The 19,470-nt window shown below is 35.9% G+C and overlaps 1 protein-coding gene across 2 annotated transcripts in view; it reads left to right on the top strand.

The window, feature by feature from the left end:
- Positions 1 to 19,470, top strand: part of LOC110094062 (proteasome subunit alpha type-4) — a 31,424-nt gene extending 11,954 nt beyond the window's left edge. For both annotated transcript variants that reach the window (XM_020819204.2, XM_020819205.2), the window contains exon 3: positions 19,150 to 19,470. The gene's annotated coding sequence lies outside the window, so the exon portion shown is untranslated. The remainder of the gene's footprint in view (positions 1 to 19,149) is intronic.

Below are 19,470 nucleotides of genomic sequence, written 5' to 3'. Positions count from 1 at the left end.
AAAGAGAAACTGAGCTAAAGTAACTAATGTCTAACATATCTAAACAAACAAAACAATCATGCTACTTCCAAAGGGAAGTAGTAAGTCCTACAAACCCTACAAGTTAGAAAAATTGTTAAATAAAGTGCAACAATCCTAAAACCTAAACAATCAAAATGAATTGGCAGCTTAGCTATTGGGCTAGGTTGCAAGACTCACTTTAATTAATGGAAGCCATAAGCCTCAGACCAATTAAATTAACCGGGTAAGTTCTAAGCGAAGTCATAAATTCCAAACTAAATCAACTACTGTGTATTCTAATAGATGTAAAACCTAAACCAAAATAAAAATTACAATCTAACTTTAACCACTTCAATTTATTCGGGATTTCTTATAGTAGACAACACATGGCCTCTAATCAGATTCCTTGGACACTACGATCAATGATCGCTAATGTTAGTAGACCAGGATGATTGAACCATGAGATATTTATTGGGTTTAACTCCATTTCCATTACAACTAAGGCTAAAACACCTAAATTATTCATCCGTAATCAAGAGTTCTCTCTTGCGCATTTAGAGGGGTAATTAAATATGAGTGCTTGCGCTCATGGGAAGTAAAGACCCAGATTCAATTAAACCCTGACACTACCCTCAGCAGAAATCTGGTTAATTACAATCTGACTTAAGAAGAATGGAATCTTATGTTTGCAAAGCGGGATTCATGCCGATGCACCATTTTTCTTGATCCAACACTTATGGTAGTTGACAATAAAATCTAAGGGATTTTCGTATCGAAATGCCATTCCATTCAGGCATCTTAACTTCATGAGCTTGACTTGAAATTTGAGCAAGTTAAGCCTTGACTTTTGACTAGTTTTCTTGTTTGTTGGGTAGTATGTATGATCTTGCTTGTAGCAAGTTAACTTAAGCCACTTGAGAGATTTTATCACAAATAAATGAAACATGCACGTTAAGGCTCTCTTCATCATAACTAATAAAAAATTCAACTTAGAAAATTGCCACTATGAGTGAAGGACTTACTCAAAGGGAAATGTGTATCCCCTTCATTCCGTGGAGCTATAAGAAGATATTATCGAGAGTAGCCAATACATTATCCAACAATTTTCTCTTAATCGACAATTCTAGCATCTTAAGGGAGATTGAGGTAAGAGATGTTACAAATGTTTGGAAAAGGGGCATCTTGCTAGGGAGTGTGGGAATGCTACTATTTGATATGGGCTTAAAAGGATTGTTCACAATGCTAAATCTTTTTTCATCCTCTTTTATAAAAGCCGTTTCTTATCAAATGCCTTTCCTTTAAGCTGTTGATGATGAAAAAATGTTATTGTAATACCATGGATATTTAGATGTATATGTGATGGGGACATCAGTTGTAAAGTCTACCGTTGACGTGGCCGTAGATCAACGGACACGATTTATCCGATGTACTTTTGATTTTATTATTGTTTACTTATTGATGTATTTTTTATTTCAGCATTTTCCCTTTTTACCCTTGCTTGAGGGCAATGTTTAAAATTGCGTATTCGGGTATTGAGGCGTTTTTCATTCGTGAGGCGAGGCGTAAGCCTCAAGGCGTTTTGAGGCGTAAGCCTCAAAATCAAAAGATTGCGTAAACATAAAATGATAAATTTTTTATATACTAATGAGTGAATAATATAAAACATAAAAAAACATAAAATATGAAGTGAAATCAAAATATCCCAATAATAAGACAACATGAAATATAGTTCAACTCAAAATTTTATCTTTTCCAAATTACAGTATTCTTTTCATTAACATATAATTCCAATTTCCAAAAATAAATAACAACGACATATCACATAAGAACTCATAAGTCTTCATTTGAATTATGATTATGATGAACTGCTCTCTCCCCTTCCTCCTCTCCTATAGAGTCCAATGTCAGACATTTTTCTTCAAGATTTATGTATGTTTTAATATATATAGCGTGAGGCGTAAGCCTTATGCCAGAAGGCGAGGCGGGCCTCAACCAAGTTGAGGCGCAAACCTCATTAAAAAAACTCGAGGCGTAAGCATCAAGGCGTTTTTTTATTGGAATTGCGCAAAGGCGGGCCTCAAGGCGAGCCTCGTATTGCGCAATTTTAAACCATGCTTGAGGGATTGAGTCATGTAGCCCCTTGAGGGTATTTGTCCTTTTGTTTTAAATCATTGTAGAGGTTATTTAAAGCCTTCATCTTGTTCTTTTGAGGTTAATGAATGATTATCAAAATATTCCTGCACTTGTGTTCTTGAGGCTTATGTGAGAGCTTGAGAAAGAGTTTGAGAGCTTGGTGGAGCCTAGGATAAGCCACCTGTTGTACCCAACAGTCACCACCGGTGGCTCTTGGTTCTCCTCCTTTCTTTTCCCCCTTCTCCTCAACTTCCACCACCGGCCATCTCCGCCACCAAGCCCATCTCATAGGCCCACCTACCCAAGCTCACCATCATCCCACCCACAAACCCGAGCCCTCACCCTCATCCCGCGGGCCCTCCCATTAGCCGCTAGCCTCCCCCTCAACCACCACCCCACCCCTCCTTCAATCACCTGCCCCTTTGCCTCCACCCCCACATATTTTCAAATTGGAAATTCAAAGTTGATGAGTGAAATTTTCCAAATTTGCCCGAGGCCAAATTAGGAAAGTTTCAATGAGGTTTCAATTTTAAATTTGAATTGGAACGGATTTGAAATTTTCATCATTAATTAGTCGGAGCGGATTAGGAAATACATAATTTCCTTTCCCTAGCCCTTCTCTCCCACTCACCATGTCGCCGGCCCCTTGATTGGGCCCCTCTCCTTTAATGCTCCTTCAAGGCTCTTAATTGCATGTCATTTGAAATCCAAATTCAAATTATTTCCCTCCACTTTTACTCAAAACCTGATAATACTTTCAGATTTGGAGATTAGAACACTTTTATCTTCAGTCAACCTAGTTCTTTCCTAACCCTAGCCCTCTTCCCCCCTTACAAGCCGCCGGCCTCTCTCCCCATCGCCATCTCTCTCCCTCTTCCTCTCTAGTGTGTTCTCTCCTTCTTTTGTCTATGATGTATGGCCGATCCGGAGCTTGATTCCGGCTTTGCGTACGACGGCTAAGGCTTCGTGGATCTTCTCAACTTGCCGTTCTTCAACTTGAATCCAAACACTGATGGATTCATAAAGAAGTCCGCCGACTACATACTATTCACTATGACCGAGGCTAAGAAGGGACAACTATTGGATGTCACGTGGTGTATCAAGACGGGTTCTTCTTGAAGGTGATTTTCTCCCTTGACTCCTGTACATTCATATTCCACTTACTTCGTAGAGAGATTGTTCAAGCAAGAGATTGTGTTCCATTATCGCCATCCACTAGTAAGCGTAGGATTGTTGCTTCGTGCTCTTAGATCTCTTTGTTAGACCAAGGTGATGTTAGAAATCACTTTGTATACATTGCTTTAATTTTCCTAAATATTTTGATTTTCTTAAGTCTCTTGCATAGCTTGGCCTAAACGGAAGTGACCGCTTATTAGTTTTATTTTGTTGTTTTAATTGCTAATAACGAAAATGCAAATTTGCTCTTTAATTATTTTGTGCTAGTTTCCTGTTTCGCATTTAGTCTTGCATCATCTGGTATCAGAGCATGGTTAGGCTAGGAATTTCTTTCTAGAATACTTCCTAGGGTGTTACCTAACTATTGTTTCTAGTTTCTGCATACATAGCATTATTAGATTCATTTTAAAACTCGTTTTATGCTTGCTGTCCAGAAAAGCCTGCACCATTTAGTGAGTTGTAGGTTCATCTTTTAATTTCCTAATCCCCTAATCTTTTAGGTGGTGATCAAGTCACAAGGGAACGTGCTTCACCTTCTGCCCCCGCTTAGTAAACGTAGGATTGAGCGTACTTTCTATGTTATTTATCTTAATATTAGATTAGGGATTTTTATTGAATAACTACTTAATTCGCATGTTGTTGAAATTCTATGTTGTTTTGATAATTCAAGCGCTTAGTATGTGATTTGGCCTAAGCGTAGTGACCCCTCTTGCGTTTTCTATTTTTGTTTAATAAACTAATAGTCTTAATTATTCTTTGTCGAAGTCGTGCAAATTCTTATAGCATTCATTTAAAAGCATTGTAGTCATGCATAAACAGGGCTTATTGTGCGATAGACAAGTCCCCCTCAAACTTAAGGGAAAATTCTATAAGATGGTGGTGAGACCTGCAATGTTTTATGGTGCCAAATGTTGGCCATTAAAAGAGAAGCATAATACTAAGTTAAGTGTTGCAGAGATGAGAATGCTTAGGTGGATGAGTGGCTTGACCCTTAGAGATAGGATACGAAACGAGCATATACGTGAAAAGGTTGGAGTAGCTCCAGTGGAAGATAAGATTAGAGAGAGTCGCCTTAGATGGTTTGGTCACATTAAACGGTTGCCTTCCGATGACCCGGTTAGGAAAGTTGAGGTATTAGATTTGGCTTATGTTAAGAAAGGTAGAGGTAGACTTAAAAAGACTTGGTTAGAAAATATTAGAAATGATATTTCTTTATTAGATTTGGATGAGAATTTGACTTTTAACCGGACACAATGGCGAAAAAGGATTCATGTAGCCGACCCCACGTAGTGGGACAAAGGTTTGTTGTTGTTGTTGTTGTAGTCCTGCATAAACAGGATACTCTGTTATATCTAAGATATCTTTCTTAGCTAACAATTAAAGCTAACAATTGAAGTCGAAAACATTGAAACACAATCCATGGTTGTTGCGTCTTCAACAATATTAGTGGTATTGGTCTTAATGATTGTTTCCCCATCAACTTTGTTGTCTACAATGATCTTTACATCAACATATATGACAATCTTCCAATAATGTCATGCACATTCTCTTGCATCACACCCTAGCATCATGACCCAATAACTATTTTCATACTCCATTAGCAATGCCACTTGATAGGTCCTCCCAAAAGAATAAAGGTTTACCCATTGAATCTTACAAGAGAAGGTTAGCATGGTGGAAGAAAGAGGGAAAAAGGGGAGGACTCAAGAACCACTTCACTAGTTGTGGAATTCCTTGAAATCTTAGAGAAGGCAGGAAATCATTCATCCTAATCAGAGTAAAACTAAACATCTTTTTTGAGAAAAGGAACAAAATGGTCCCTCAACTTTTTATGAGGGACATAAATGGTTCCAACTCTTTTAAGTGACCAATTTGATCCCTCAACTCCTTAAAATGGACATTTTTGGTTCTAACATCAAATTTTGGGTTTAATTATGTTAAATCAGGGAGTATTATGGTCATTTTTTAATTAAATTATTTATTGAATATAATTTTCAAGTAATAGAAATTGTTTTAAAAAAATTTTATTAAACATTTCTTTAATAAAAAAATATTATTAATTCTAGTCTATAATGATCCTAAATTAAAATTAGAATTATTCATAATTTTTTTATTAAAGAAATGTTTAATAAAAATGACATTTAAACGATTTTTTTTCTTGAAAATTACATTTAGTAAATAATTTAATTTAAAAATGACTAAAATACCCTTTGATTTAACACTATGAACCTAAAAAAATTGATATTAGGACAAAAAAATCCATTTTTAAGAAGTTGAGGGACCAAATTGGTCCCTAAAAAAAGTTAGGGACCATTTTGATCCCTTACAAAGAGTTGAGGGACTATTTTGGTCCTTTTCTCCATCTTTTTTCTTTCAACAATTCTTTTGAATTCTCATTGTAGCTTGTTAATAAACGAATTTGTTCCTCTTTTCCTTGGAGGATAAGTTACCATACTTCTTAATTCTCTTTTTTAATCTCTTCTCATTATAACAGAAATTGACATTCTTTGTAATTTGCTTGAGGAGGCAATAAAACTTAACCCTGAATGGTCTCATAGTGGATGTTGGTCTTTTAACCGAACCATTCTAAAATCTTTGGCATCCTTTCTTACTTTCTCTTATTTTTGTTCTGTTAAGTGTTATCTATCCTGCCTCCTTATCAAATATTCTACAAGGATCGCGGTTTCTTTTTCACTCTCTTATGATGAGATTTTACCATCAACAAATGATTTTTTCTCTTTTCTTATTCTGATTTATTTCCCAGTAGTGCTAAATTGTCTTTGAATAAGTTTTTCTATTCACTATTAGACCAATATCTATTACGATCTCAGTGTAATCATTAGACAGAATATTCAACTTTAAAATTTGTTGGTTTCATATGAATGTTTTTTGCTTGGTGAAAAGGGTTTATTTATCGAGGCTACACTGTTAAAAGCTTGGTCTTGAAGTTGAGGCTCATTAGAAGAAGGCTTATTCTTTGGAAAAGGCAACAACTTGTTATTATTTTAGATTAAAAGCAATCGATGCTTGCCAAACTTGATTTAATTCTTTGCTCTATTCAAAATCTTGAAGAATATGAACTACGCAAGATTTGGCGATACAAAAAACCGTTGAAAGAAGACATATTCACGTTAAATGTCCTAAGTTATTTTGTCTCTTGAGGGGGGCAATAACATTATTTTCCTCAAAAAGGATAGTTGGTGAAGAAATTCAAAATTCATTCATCATATTAGGTTGTGCAAACATATTATTACTTAATAAAGAGACGTTGTTTATGCTTTTTTTACTATAGAAGTTATTTAGCAGTAGTTGTTCGACCACCAATATTATTGTTGATTGCTGTAAGCTAATGTCCTTTTGATGATCCCCACCTTCATACTTTCTTGGATTCTTCCTTATATCTATACGAAATAAAAAATAATGTGTTCTCGATTAATATTTTCATATCTCATGGTTCTGATGTTTTATCCATTAAAGTTTTTGAAGAAATGTGGGATATTACTATATCCATATTTGGCTACTATGTTTAAGGGCCTTTATTTGGATGAAAATTCTATTGTGAGTTTAAGCTTAGACTGTCATTTGCCTTGTTTCTCAGAAAAATGATAGTGAGTTTCCTAGGAACATAAGACTTATTAGTTTACTTGATGGTGTGTTTAAAAGCTCACTAAAGTCCTTGGAATTTGACTCATCACAATGTGCTTTTATTCCTCGTAAAGGATCTATTGGTTGTATTACAATTGGTTATGAATTTATTCACTCTTTCCTCAGGCAAAAGAGAAGTTTATTTTTAAAGTGGATTTTTAAAAGCCTTTGACAATTGCAATTGAAACCGTCTTTTAACACTCCAAGGTGTAATTTTATCTTCCCAAAATTTTTTATGTGAATTGTGGAATCAATCATTCATTACTGCATGTTCTCAGGCTCCCCTTTTTATCATTAGTGCAATGCTCCTCACGAATTGATTTATAGATGCTCTGTTACTCTGGTTGGATTGAGGGATGCTTCTTCAAAAATTGTGTGCATCTAATCAGTAGTCTTTAAATTTGCAAAGTATACCTTCTTGTTTGTGGTGCTTTCTTCCTTTCAAGTTAAAGTTATAAAGAACATTTTGATCTTCTTTGAAGTTATGTTTTGACCTTAGAATTGAATTCTCTAAATCCATTTTGATATACGTTGGGAAATATTTTTGGTTTGGGTGCTCATCTTGCCAATATTATGGTGTTTTTGCTCTTAAATTTTTTTTTTTGCTAAAAAAAAAGTACTTGTGTATTCCTCTTGGTTCCAAAAGTTTACAAAGAGCTTTTTGGAATCCCCATACTGAAAAAATTCAATTGATTTTTTTTAATTGAAAATTGAATTCCTCTCAAAAGTAATTATGATTATTAACTCAAAGCTTATATTCCGGTTCCATTTCTCTATTCTTTTGGTTTCCCAATTGGGTAATTAAATAGTTGATTGTATTAGAAGAAACTTCTTTTGAGAAGGTGAAATGGAAGATGGTGGTCTAAATCCTACTAGTGGAAGAATATTTGTAGTCCTAAAGGCAAATGTTATCTTGGTGTGAAAAAAAAGGATAGTCAAATCAATCAACATGCCGAAGTTTCAATTCAAGAGGAAGATCTCCAATCAAATATAATGCATTTGGAATATCAAGGAAGCTCTGTCATTTAACCTAAGTTTGCAACGTCATTATCCTTATTTTCCAACCGAGGCATTCTCATCAATAGTTGTGATCTCTTAACCGAGGAGAATTGATGTAAGCAAGCCGTACCCCCCCCCTTGCTTTGGGCTATTCGGTTCCTGCTCACTGCTGTCCCGGTTCCCCTTGTTGTGGTTGTTCGGGTGGGGGTCCAAACGTGCCCTTAATGCTTCTTTTTTCTCTCCTTTTGTTGGCTATTTTGAGTGGCTGTTTGGGTGTCCTTTGGGCTGCTTCTATCCTATTTAAAGGAGAGTTTTGGGCAAATTTAAAAAAGATTATGAATGATTTTTGGAGCATGAAAACCTGAGGGTTCTTCTTTAATAGCTTACAAGCTATGTTCCCCTTTCTCTTCTCCTCTCTATAACTTCGTCTTGGGCATCTTATCTACTTCTTCTCTCCACAAGTTTCCACCCCATTTGTATCTTTCTTCTCAATCTATGCAAAGTTTGTAGGTATTTTATGTTCTAAGATTTTGTTTGTCGCGTGAGTTCTATGTGTTGTCCGTTCTAATATAAAAGCTATAAGGCGTCGTTTTGTCTTATTTAATTTTAGTTGAGTTTGTGTTTGTTAAAGTCATTTTTAAGGAAGACAAGTCAATTTTATATGCAATCTTAGTTTCCTATAACTTTGGTTGCATCAAGAAAAATATCAAAGGTCTTTATTATGTCCAATTATTTTTCTATTATTTTACTATTTGCTAGTTACATAATTTTGATAGTTCAGGTTGCCTTCTAGCTGACTGAAAAATTAGAAAAATGAAGAAAAAATTTAGAGAATGGAAGGGCTTGGTACTATGGAATGAAGCTAATTGCACGACATGAGATTTTCAGCGGATTTAGAATTAATAGTATTGAAGTATTAAGTGATTTTCAGGTGTGGCAGAATAAATATTTTTATTTTATTGTACTAAAGAAAAGAGAATGTTGGAGAATATAACTAGTAGAATTAAATTGCGTGGTTAATTAGATAAAGACATGAATAACATTATATAATACAAGAATAACATGAGACTATGAGGTAAATTTCATAAATTTTGAACAATAGAAGAAAAATTAAGTTGTAGGGTTTAAGAATCTGTATTTTTTATGGATGTGGTACTAATGATGATCAAATATTGTTAAATGAGTATGAGTGCTAAAAAGGCTCATTGATTGTGAAAATTTTGTGCTCCACCTATTCTATTTTATCATTAAATTTAGTGAGCTATGCTCGAGTTAGAATTTTTTTTATTTCCGTATTAGTAAAATTAAAGTTAGAGTGGATTTGATGAAAATGAAGTATAAAAAGTTGTTGGACCTGATGATATTTCAATAATGTTATGAAAATGTTTATGAGATGAAGGTAATTTTTGGCTTACAAAACTTTTTAATATTATTTTGAAGACTAAAAATATGCCAGATGATTAGAGGAGGGTATTGATTCCTATTTTTAAGAATAAAGGTGATGCACAAGAGTGTGTGAATTATACAAAAATTAAGTTAATGTGTCACACATTAAAATTATGGGAGAGTTATTGTGTGGGGACATCACATGGAAAGGATATCAGAGACGTGGCCGACGATCTATGTCCACGATCGCGCCGATCTATTTTTGAGTCTTCACATGTATTTGTTTTATTTATTTGCTTTATGTATTTGTTTTAGTTGCATTTCTCTTTTTACCCTTAAGGATTTGTCATGCGTAAGTCCTAAGGGCTATGTCATCTTCTATTTTCCCTTTCATTGTATGAGGCTATGTATGACCCCTTATGTTTCTTTTGAAGTTAATGAATGAATTATAATCAAATTTTTGCACATTGAGCTCTTATGAGAGCTTGAGAGTCTTTGGAGAGAATTCCCTTGGACAGGGAAGCGGATCACCCACCAACCTTGCAAGAGTCTGGGTCATGGCTAGTTTCTTCTTATTTCTTCCTCCTTGTCCCTCCCTTCCCTTTCATCCCATTACCCACCCAAATCCCCAAACTGACGGCCACCTCCAACCCCCAACCCCCCCTTTCCCCATCAATGCTTGAAATTAAAGCCTTCCTAATTAGGTCTTTATAATTTAGGTAACTCAATTAATTCACAATTCAAATCTATTTGAATTTGAATTTGTTTTCTAAAATACAATGTTCTATTTTAGGAAAGTTTCCAAACTCCACCCTATTTGAATTTTAAATTAAATTGGAATTAGATCCATCCTTCCTAATTTAATATTCTAAATCAAGAAAGCTTGATTTCTTTCCCTAAGCATCCCTTTCTCTTTCTATGCCTCCCCCCGGGTCCCCACCCATTAAATGCTTTCCAAAGTCAAGCATCTTACTTGGGAAAGATTTCAACTTCTCCCTCCCTCTCTCTTACCTACCCCCTCCCTCTCACTTATTTTTCTTTTAATTCTCTCCAAACTTAAGGATTAAGTAGGAAACAAATTCTCAAATTTCCCTCCATCCTTCCTCCCCAAAATCTAAACCAATTTCTTCTCCAAGCCCCTTTCTTTGGCCGGCCACCTCTCACCCTTTCTTCCTCTTGGATTCTTGAGAGAAACTTCTTTCTCTCAAGGGGAATCTTTAAGGAGAGCAAAGGATGTTGTCTACAACACTTTAACACTACAAAATCGATGCATGGCCGTTTCCGATCTTGACTCCGGTTTCGTCTACAACGAACAAGGCTTCGTCGACATCCTCTGGTCGTCTTTCTTCAACGTCAATCCGAAAGTCGACAATTCCGCCAAGGAGTACTTGGAGCGTATCATCTTCACCTTGTTCGAAGCCATCAAAGAGTAGCTTTCCACTGTTCAGTGGCTAATCACCATTACGCCACGACGAGGGTGAACTTTTTCTACCTATTCAATTTTCTCCCTAATCTTCTTCTCTTGTAGGTTGTGAATCAAGCACAAGGAATCGTGCAAAGCTATCTGCCAATGCTAAGTAAACATAGGGCATGAGTTTTGATTTTATATGCATTCTGACCTCATTGATAACCTAGGGATGCTATTGAAAATCCTCTAAATTTGCATATGTTGAAATTCTAATTGTTTTGGTGATCTTAACTATTATCGTGTAATTTGGCCTAAGCGGGCCACCTATCTTTTGTTTTCTATTATCGTTAAGTGACTAACGTTTTAATTCTTATTGCTCTTATTCAAAGCGTGCAAGTTCTTATCACATTCATTTAAATCATATCTAGTCCTGCATCATATTGAGCATAGAATATATCATGATACTAATGTTTCTCAAAATCAATTTGGATTCATGCCGAGTAGGTCTACTATGGAAGCTATTTATTTATTGAGAGGTTTGATGGAGAAGTACTGAGAGAGTAAGGAGGATTTACATATGACTTTTATTGATTTAAATAAAGTATATAATAAAGTTCCTAGAGAAGTGTTCTGGAGAGTTCTAGAAAAGAAATGGGTTAATAATGGTTATATTCAAGTGATTAAAGATATGTATGTAGAAGTTGTTATTTGTGTTCAAACACAAGGTGGTTTGGCCAAGTATTTTCTTATTTCAAATGGATTATATCAAGGATCTGCTTTATGCCCAAATATTTTTGCTTTAGTCTTGGATGATCTAACTAAGCATTTGCAAGAGGATGTATCCTGGTGTATGCTTTTTGTTGATAAGACTAGAGAGGGAGTTGAAGGAAAACGTGAATTATGGAGCTCAACCTTAGAGTCGAAAGGTTTTTTTTTTAGTAGATCTAAAACCAAATACATGGAGTGTAATTTTAGTACTAATAGATCTAGTGGGGGTTTGTGACTTTGGGCGATCAAGTCATTAATAAGAATTCACATGTTAGATATCTCGCATCTATTGTCTGAAATAGATGGAGATATTATTAGTAGTATTTAAGTTTGATGGTTGAAGTGGAGGAATGCATCAGGCCTTTTGTGTGATAGAAAAGTCAAACTTAAGGAAAAATTTTAAAAGATGGCGGCGAGACCTGCAATGCTTTATGGCACAAGATGCTGGCCATTAAAAATAAGCATAAAATTAAGTTAAGTGTTGCAGAGATGAGGATGCTTTGGTGGATGAGTGGCTTCACTCTTAGAGACATAATGCGAAACGAGTATATACATGAAAAGGTTGGAGTAGCTCCTGCAACATATAAGATTAGAGAGAGCCGTCTTAGATGGTTTGGGCACAAAACCTCGGTATTCTGATGACCCAATTAGGAGAGTTGATGTATTAAATTTGACTTATGTTAAGAAAGGTAGAGGTAGACCTAAAAAGACTTAATTTGAAAATATTATAAATGACCTATTTTATTATATTTAAATGAGAGATTGTCTCTTAACATGACACAATGAAGAAGTATTATTCATGTAGCCAACCCCAGGTAATGGGATAAAGGGCTTGATGTTGTTTTTTTATTGAGCTTTTTGAACATGTGCAAGAGAAAACTCAATTATGTTCAATTTGATACGTGCTTGATATGTAAAAATACATTTAGACAAACATTTATCCATGCATATTTATATATACAAAAAGTTCTATTTTCAAAAAAGTAAATGCGATGCTAGAATAATTTAATTGTAGTTTCTAATGAAGCCTTCATCATTAGAGCCCTTGTTCATTGGTTTATTCCTATTAATTGATTTATACCCGAGTCTTCAAATCCTCTGAAGTTTTCCTTCACCTTTCAATTCTTTTTTTTCTCATGTTGACCTCTATATACATTTCACGGTTAATCAAGCGCACCAAAGAAGATGATTGATAGACACATTGCTTGGAACAATAATCAGAAAGCCTTGACAGTTGTCGAATTACCTAAACTTCATCTGATTGCGAAGCGGGATGCATCATTGCATTTAAGACGTTGAATTTATGAAAGAGGAGCTGCATGTGCACGACTTGATCATGCAAATGACAAAAATCAACAGTTGGCAGGTGCATCGCTGCTCAATAATGCCTAAACAACATCCAATCACTTAAGAGATTGTGTTGTTGCGCTCGAAACATCAAAATTAACTTAAGGGAAGAACTCTTGTACACAAATCTAGTGAGAATGATCAAAATTGATAGACTACAAATGTAACAATGTGGAATGTTGTCTGAACAATGTTCGTTTGCAAAACAGACTTCGTTGTTATGTCCGAAAAGTAAAAAAAAATTCAAATTTTTTACCCACGCTCGAGTCGAGGCATGAATTTCAAGATGCCCTTGAAACAAATTGCACGAGAATTCGTTTACATTGCTTTAAATTAATTCTGTAATAATAATAATAAAAGTTTTAATTATATTTATATCACTATTTAGTTTTATATATTTAAAATATTCTAAACCCAATCCTATCAAATAGCCGCCCTATCCCCGCCCAAATCTAATCAAGTCTCAGTCATATCCCTGATCTCTGGCTCCTCTTATCCACAAGACATTCAACAACTATCATTCCTTTCTACCCTCCCAATAAGCAGCAACTCAATCTTCCAAGAACTACCTAAACCCCTCACGACCTCCCATACACGAACTCTCCCTCTTTCCTGCTTGGTTCTCACGAAGACCCCAGCTCTCGTTTTCCTCTTTGTTTGAGCACCACCAATCTGCCTTCACATTCCCCACTCCCTGTTTACATGCACCTATGCAACCAGCGTACTCCACCGCCTTCTCTTCACCCACCTGCAACACCTAACCCCATCCAGCTCCTTTCTCCCGCTACTTGCAAAGCTCTACCCATTCAAACTCCCTACAAGCCACTCCACGGCTGCAAGGCCATCCTCATCCCTCTTTGCGCAAACTTCTCTGTTGCATCGTCTCTAGCCTCCTCCACACACCGAGCTCCTTAGACCATGGTTTAAAATTGTGCAATATGAGGATCGCCTTTGCGCAATTCCAGCAAAAAACGTCTCGATGCTTACGCCTCGAGTTTTTTTATGAGGTTTGCGCCTCAACTTGGTTGAGGCCCGCCTCGCCTCACTGGCATGAGGTTTACGCCTCCCACTATATATATTAAAACTTACATAAATCTTGAAGTGAATGCCCGACATTGGACTCTGTAGGAGAGGAGGAAGTGGAGAGAGCAGTTCACCATAATGATGATTCAAATGAAGAATCCCGTAGTGATGACAGTGCTGATGACATATGAGTTCTTATGTGATATGTCATTGCTATTTATTTTTGGAAATTGGAATTATATGTTAATGAAAAAAATACTGGGATTTGGGAAAGATAGAATTTCGAGTTGAACTATATTTCATGTTGTCTTATTATTGAGATATTTTGATTTCACTTAATATCTTATGTTTTTTATGTTTTATGTTATTCACTCATTAATATATAAAAAATTTATCATTTTATGTTTATGCAATCTTTTGATTTTGAGGCTTACGCCTCAAAACGCCTTGAGGTTTAAGCCTCGCCTCACGAATGAAAAACGCCTCAATACCCAAATACGCAATTTTAAACATTGCCTTAGACCTTTGCTACCGTGAGATCCTGTCTTCACTTCTCCCAATTTGCTCTGATCCACCACCCGCACACTCCCATACGCTTACCTCTACACTTCTGACCTGCTGCGACCTCATCATAGCCAAAAGCCAGAACCCTTTCTAAGTCTCATCGATGAAGCCCATTCCACACCAGCCACCCCTGCTCCACTCACCTACCCCAATTGGCCAAACACAGCAACCGAATTTTCCTATATTTATACCCTCATCCAAACAACCTGTAGCAAATCCGACCACCTCAAAGGCTTGATGTAGACATTTATTTGACTCACTGCTCCTTCAGTGAACCACAACAAGCCACACCTCTTCTTTTCATAGTACTTCCAGCTCCACCCTGGACCAACCTCACCCGCCATTCTAATCAAAGCTGTCAACTCCACCTCACAACAAGATTGCTCCTCCCTGTCTCCAAGAAAGAAATTTCTCTCTCTATTATCATTCTCTCTCTAAACAGAGCAATAACACAAAATTTCCTCTCTACCCTCTCCTTCCATTCTATCTAATAAAGAAAAGCTTAAGCTCTCACTTTCCATCTCTCATTCTCTCTCTCTATTATTATTATTATTAAAAGCAAAAAAAAGAGGAAAAAGAAAATTCCCAAAAAAGGAGAAAATTCAAAAGAGAGAGAGAGAGAGAGAGTTTGAGTGTGTTCTGACCCTCATCATCTTTGTCTTGTCATTGTCGTCGCTCATGCAGGTATAATTTAAAAAATCCTCGCAATTTTTTTGCTAATTTAAGTATTTTGTCTCTTCTGAGAAGTGTGACGGGGGACCTTGCAAACCTAAGTGTTTAGGGTTTAGTTCCAATGCGGTGGGGGAAAACTTGTAAATTTTAAGTACCCATCCACTTTTAATAAGCGTGACAAGGAAATTTGCTTGTGCAGGTGACGAAGACCCCATGTGTATCTAATATGCGTGTTGGGGAAAGAGACCCCTGGTCGTTGTGTCACTAACACCGTCTATCCTGCTTCTGATAACATGGTGGGTAGTTTTTAGCTCTCTCAAAATTTCCACTATATGGGTAAGATGTTGGGTGGTTATCGAAATTTAGAGTGAGCACTTGCAAGGAATTGAACCTAAATTAATTTTTTAAAATAAAAATGCAATTTTAATAAGATTCAAAGAATGGTAGGGGCCTTGTAACAAACACGACAGATTGCCTACGAGTGTGTATCCGCTTGGTACTACGGGCAAATACAAGGGTCTCTAATGAATAAACAATTCGCCTACGGGCAAAAACATGGTACTTGTAATGAATGTAATAGATTGCCTAACAAACCTATTAGTTCGCCAAATAGCCAACTCAGATGACTTGCAATGAACGTAAGTTGCCTACGGGTAATATTTACGGGCTTGTAAGAAAACAACAACCTGCTTACGGGCAATAGCCTTGGACATTTAATGAATACTATAACTTGCCTATGGGATACAACAGGAGACTTGTAATGCTCACATAAACCCTTCTACGGGCGCCTCTAAGTGACTCATAGCAAACATAATAATTTGCTTACGAGCAGCACTGCAATTCCTAACTACAATTGAATGCATAAACCCTATAGATTATGTTAAATCTAAACTAGAATGGGCTAAATGAATCAAACAATATATCTAGTATCTAAAATGAATGAAGCATATTCGTCTTAACGTCATCGAATTCACAACATACATACAAACAGACAGAAGGCGCTTGTTGACTTTCAATTGAAAATTTGTGCATACTCTAACGTCAATCATTTGTGCAAACAATCAAATTTAAATACTTAAAAATTCCCAATATATTAAATGTAAGTTTTCTAAATTAAAGTGCATCCTCTCTAGAAATGTGACATCGCCTTGAGAAGCATGCGTTATCCTCAAAAAGCATGTGATAGCCCCAAGAAGTGTGCTACTGTCTCAAGAAGCATGTCACCATCTCGGGAAGTGCACAACAAGCTAGCAAGACATGTTGTATCGTGAAGCATGCTGAGACATTGAAGTGCGTGTAGAAAAATTAAAGCGAGCTGATTTAAAAGCCCTTTTCAAAATATAAAACCCACATGCACTCCAACTGTCATATCGAACTCCTAAATTTGAGACCCGAGCATGCCGATCAGTTCAAATTTTCAAGTTTAATCAATAACTGAATACAATTCTCTATTAGCGAGCAAATAAAGTTGGCAAGGTTCAAATAACTAAAATGTGAATTACCTAAATATCCTATCTGATGGCCATGTTAAATGTGAATTTAAAGCGGAGGGAATTCTACCTTTTAAACGCCTCCAAATATTGATAAAATACTGACATTTTTAAATCACACCAACAACCCCGATGATGACTGTGTTGAAGAATACCAATTGGAGGGGGCTTTATCATCAAATTGCCTAATAAATCCAAATCAAATGCATTTCTATACCAGAAAATCAATAGTGTTGACAAGGTTCTAATGACATATACAAGCTATTTTGAAACCCCGATTATTGCTATCTTGATAGTAAATTTCAAACGGAGTGGTCAATTATTAAAGATCTACCAAAACTCTAAAGCTGAACATCTATCAAAGTTTTAATATTTAAAACTAAAATTAATCATCTCTAACTTAAAGTAAAAATCTATGCACCCTTCGCAAATGTTTGGTTGAGGGCGATGAGTTAAGGAATAATTTTATCTCACAAAGAGCGAATTTCGAAATTGAGAATATCATTAAGATTCATTTTCATACTATTGTCCACCAGTAAGGACGTGGCATTTGTTATCTAACCGGTGGCTTGGTCGTATGGTACCACAGAACCCGTAGCTTAGCTCAATAACTCTACGTGATAAACGATTATGACTGATCCTCTAATCAGTTGCTTAACCCAATGGACCCACAAAGAACTCATGGCTTGGCTGAACGACTCCATATGATAAATAATTATGATCTCGACCCTCTGACTTGGTGGCTTGGTCGAACGACTTCACTATACTATGATTATGGCTAAAGTTCGTTTGTTCCCTAGTGACTAATGCCCTTTAGTAATAAATCATAGGGTATAATTGATATGTCATTAAGCCCTTTATTAGCTAAGGTTGACTTGAATTTCATTAGACAAACACTCACCCCAAGTTTATAAGGTACCTTTGTACGAGACAATCCATGGCTGCCGACAAGGATTCTTCAATCAGGTTGAGTCGACTACCTCCTCTGACTAAGTAAACTAGGGACCGTGATGATGCGGACGAAGGAATCATGGATCTTGATCGAGTTCACATCATTCCCTCCACCATTTACTTTAAAGAGGAACGGTGGTAAATTTCTAATTTTAAAATTTTAAATCTACTGCTACTATACTTTGGATGCTAAATATCTATTTAAATGACTAATCTTAATCAAAAGTGCTCCTCGCTATAAGGATGAGTAATTAACTATAGAGACTTATGCCTATTGAAAACCAAAACTCAAATCTCTCGCATACGCGAGAGAAATTTCTTGTGTGTCTTATATTTATATAATATGCCTTCCAAAAATTTTCTCTATAACATAAGCTGTTAGAACTCTTCCAGAAAATTTTACCTGGAGAGGTCGGGCCCTCAAAAACTCAAATTTTCGACAGTCACATCTCATCTGTGCTCTGAAGTTCTACTTTGCTCTTCGTAAAATGGATTATATTTTGCCCGAGTTTCATCGAGATCCAATGATGATTTCCCTCATAGTTTATTTGTGAATAATAGCAGAACGGCTCCTCTTGTTTAATCTTCTATTGATTAAACTGAACTAAACCAACTATTGCTGGAAGATGGGGACTGACAGGTGGCTTTCATCGGCGTGCCAAATTGCACAATGTCAACATAAACAGGGATTGGATGGGGCAGTGAGTAGATAGAAGTTTTTAGGGGAAGGTGAAAGTAGATGAGTAGCTGAAAGAGGTAGTGCTAGGAGTTGAGCCAGTTGAAGATTACAAGGGCAAGTAAAATATAGGCTAGCGGACATTTGGCAACAGTGTCAAGTGGTCTATATAAGTGCTTCCTCGGCCTATTAATGATCAATATAGTTGATTGTAATCTAATTTATGATGATAGTATTCTATTGCCATGATTTGCCATCATTTATCCTTCATCTGTAATGGCTATCCTTATTTTCTTTAATAAGAAATGCGTTACTCAAGTAAAGCATATGCCCTTTTTTTTAAGGCTTTTAGTCAGGTATTTAACTTTTGCACTTCAAAACTATTCCTAAATTTGGATGCAGTGCAAACTTAGGCTTTGTTTGGGATGGCTTTCTTACTGTTTCTTAAAACAGTTTTCTAGTATAAAACTTAAATTTTTTTGTACTAAAAAGCTGCTTTAAGAAACAACAAAAAATCATCCCAAACAAAGCCTTAGCATCCCTCAAATGATTGGTACAAATTAGCAATATTGGGTTGATGGTTGCATTAGTTTGAGCAACTTATCATAATGATAGAACTAAACCACACTATTACTTGTGTTAGATCATACTCACCTAAATCATCCCTATATGAATTGAGGCCAGCTGATGACCAGTACATGGTGCAATATCATTATGAAATAAATATATATATTTTTTAATTTACAACTGTCTTTAAATTTCAGCACCTGGTGATGGTCAGAATACTTCATACGGATTCTTTCAGTTTTATGGCAATTGCATTTGTTTATCATTGCAATCTTAAACTAATTCATATCTCATCTTTTTCATTATTTAATTGTCTGACTATGCTTTTTTTTCTAATTCTGCAGGGAGTTGGATGGAAAATGGAGTCTCTATCAAACTGAAAAGGAACATAATATGATCATAATACTAATTTTTATTTTTAGTCCAATCATTTTGTGCGCGATCATCACATGTTGAAGAAGCAATCAAGATTTTATTCCTCATCACTTGGTTTATAACCATGCAACCATATGCTTGTCTGCTTGACTTTAAAGTTGAACTCTCCAGGCGAATAAAACTGGTTTGTTTTGAATTATCTATTACGCACTTCCACTCTGATTATGGAAGGTATTTATTTCTTTGGGATTTCGAATGAAAATGAGTATCTAGTCAATTTTCTTTTGCTC

Source organism: Dendrobium catenatum, unplaced genomic scaffold (assembly GCF_001605985.2).
Source record: "Dendrobium catenatum unplaced genomic scaffold, ASM160598v2 fragScaff_scaffold_156, whole genome shotgun sequence".
Taxonomy (NCBI): domain Eukaryota; kingdom Viridiplantae; phylum Streptophyta; class Magnoliopsida; order Asparagales; family Orchidaceae; genus Dendrobium; species Dendrobium catenatum.
Note: the sequence above shows the minus strand (reverse complement) of the source record. Positions and strands in the feature narration are given on the sequence as shown.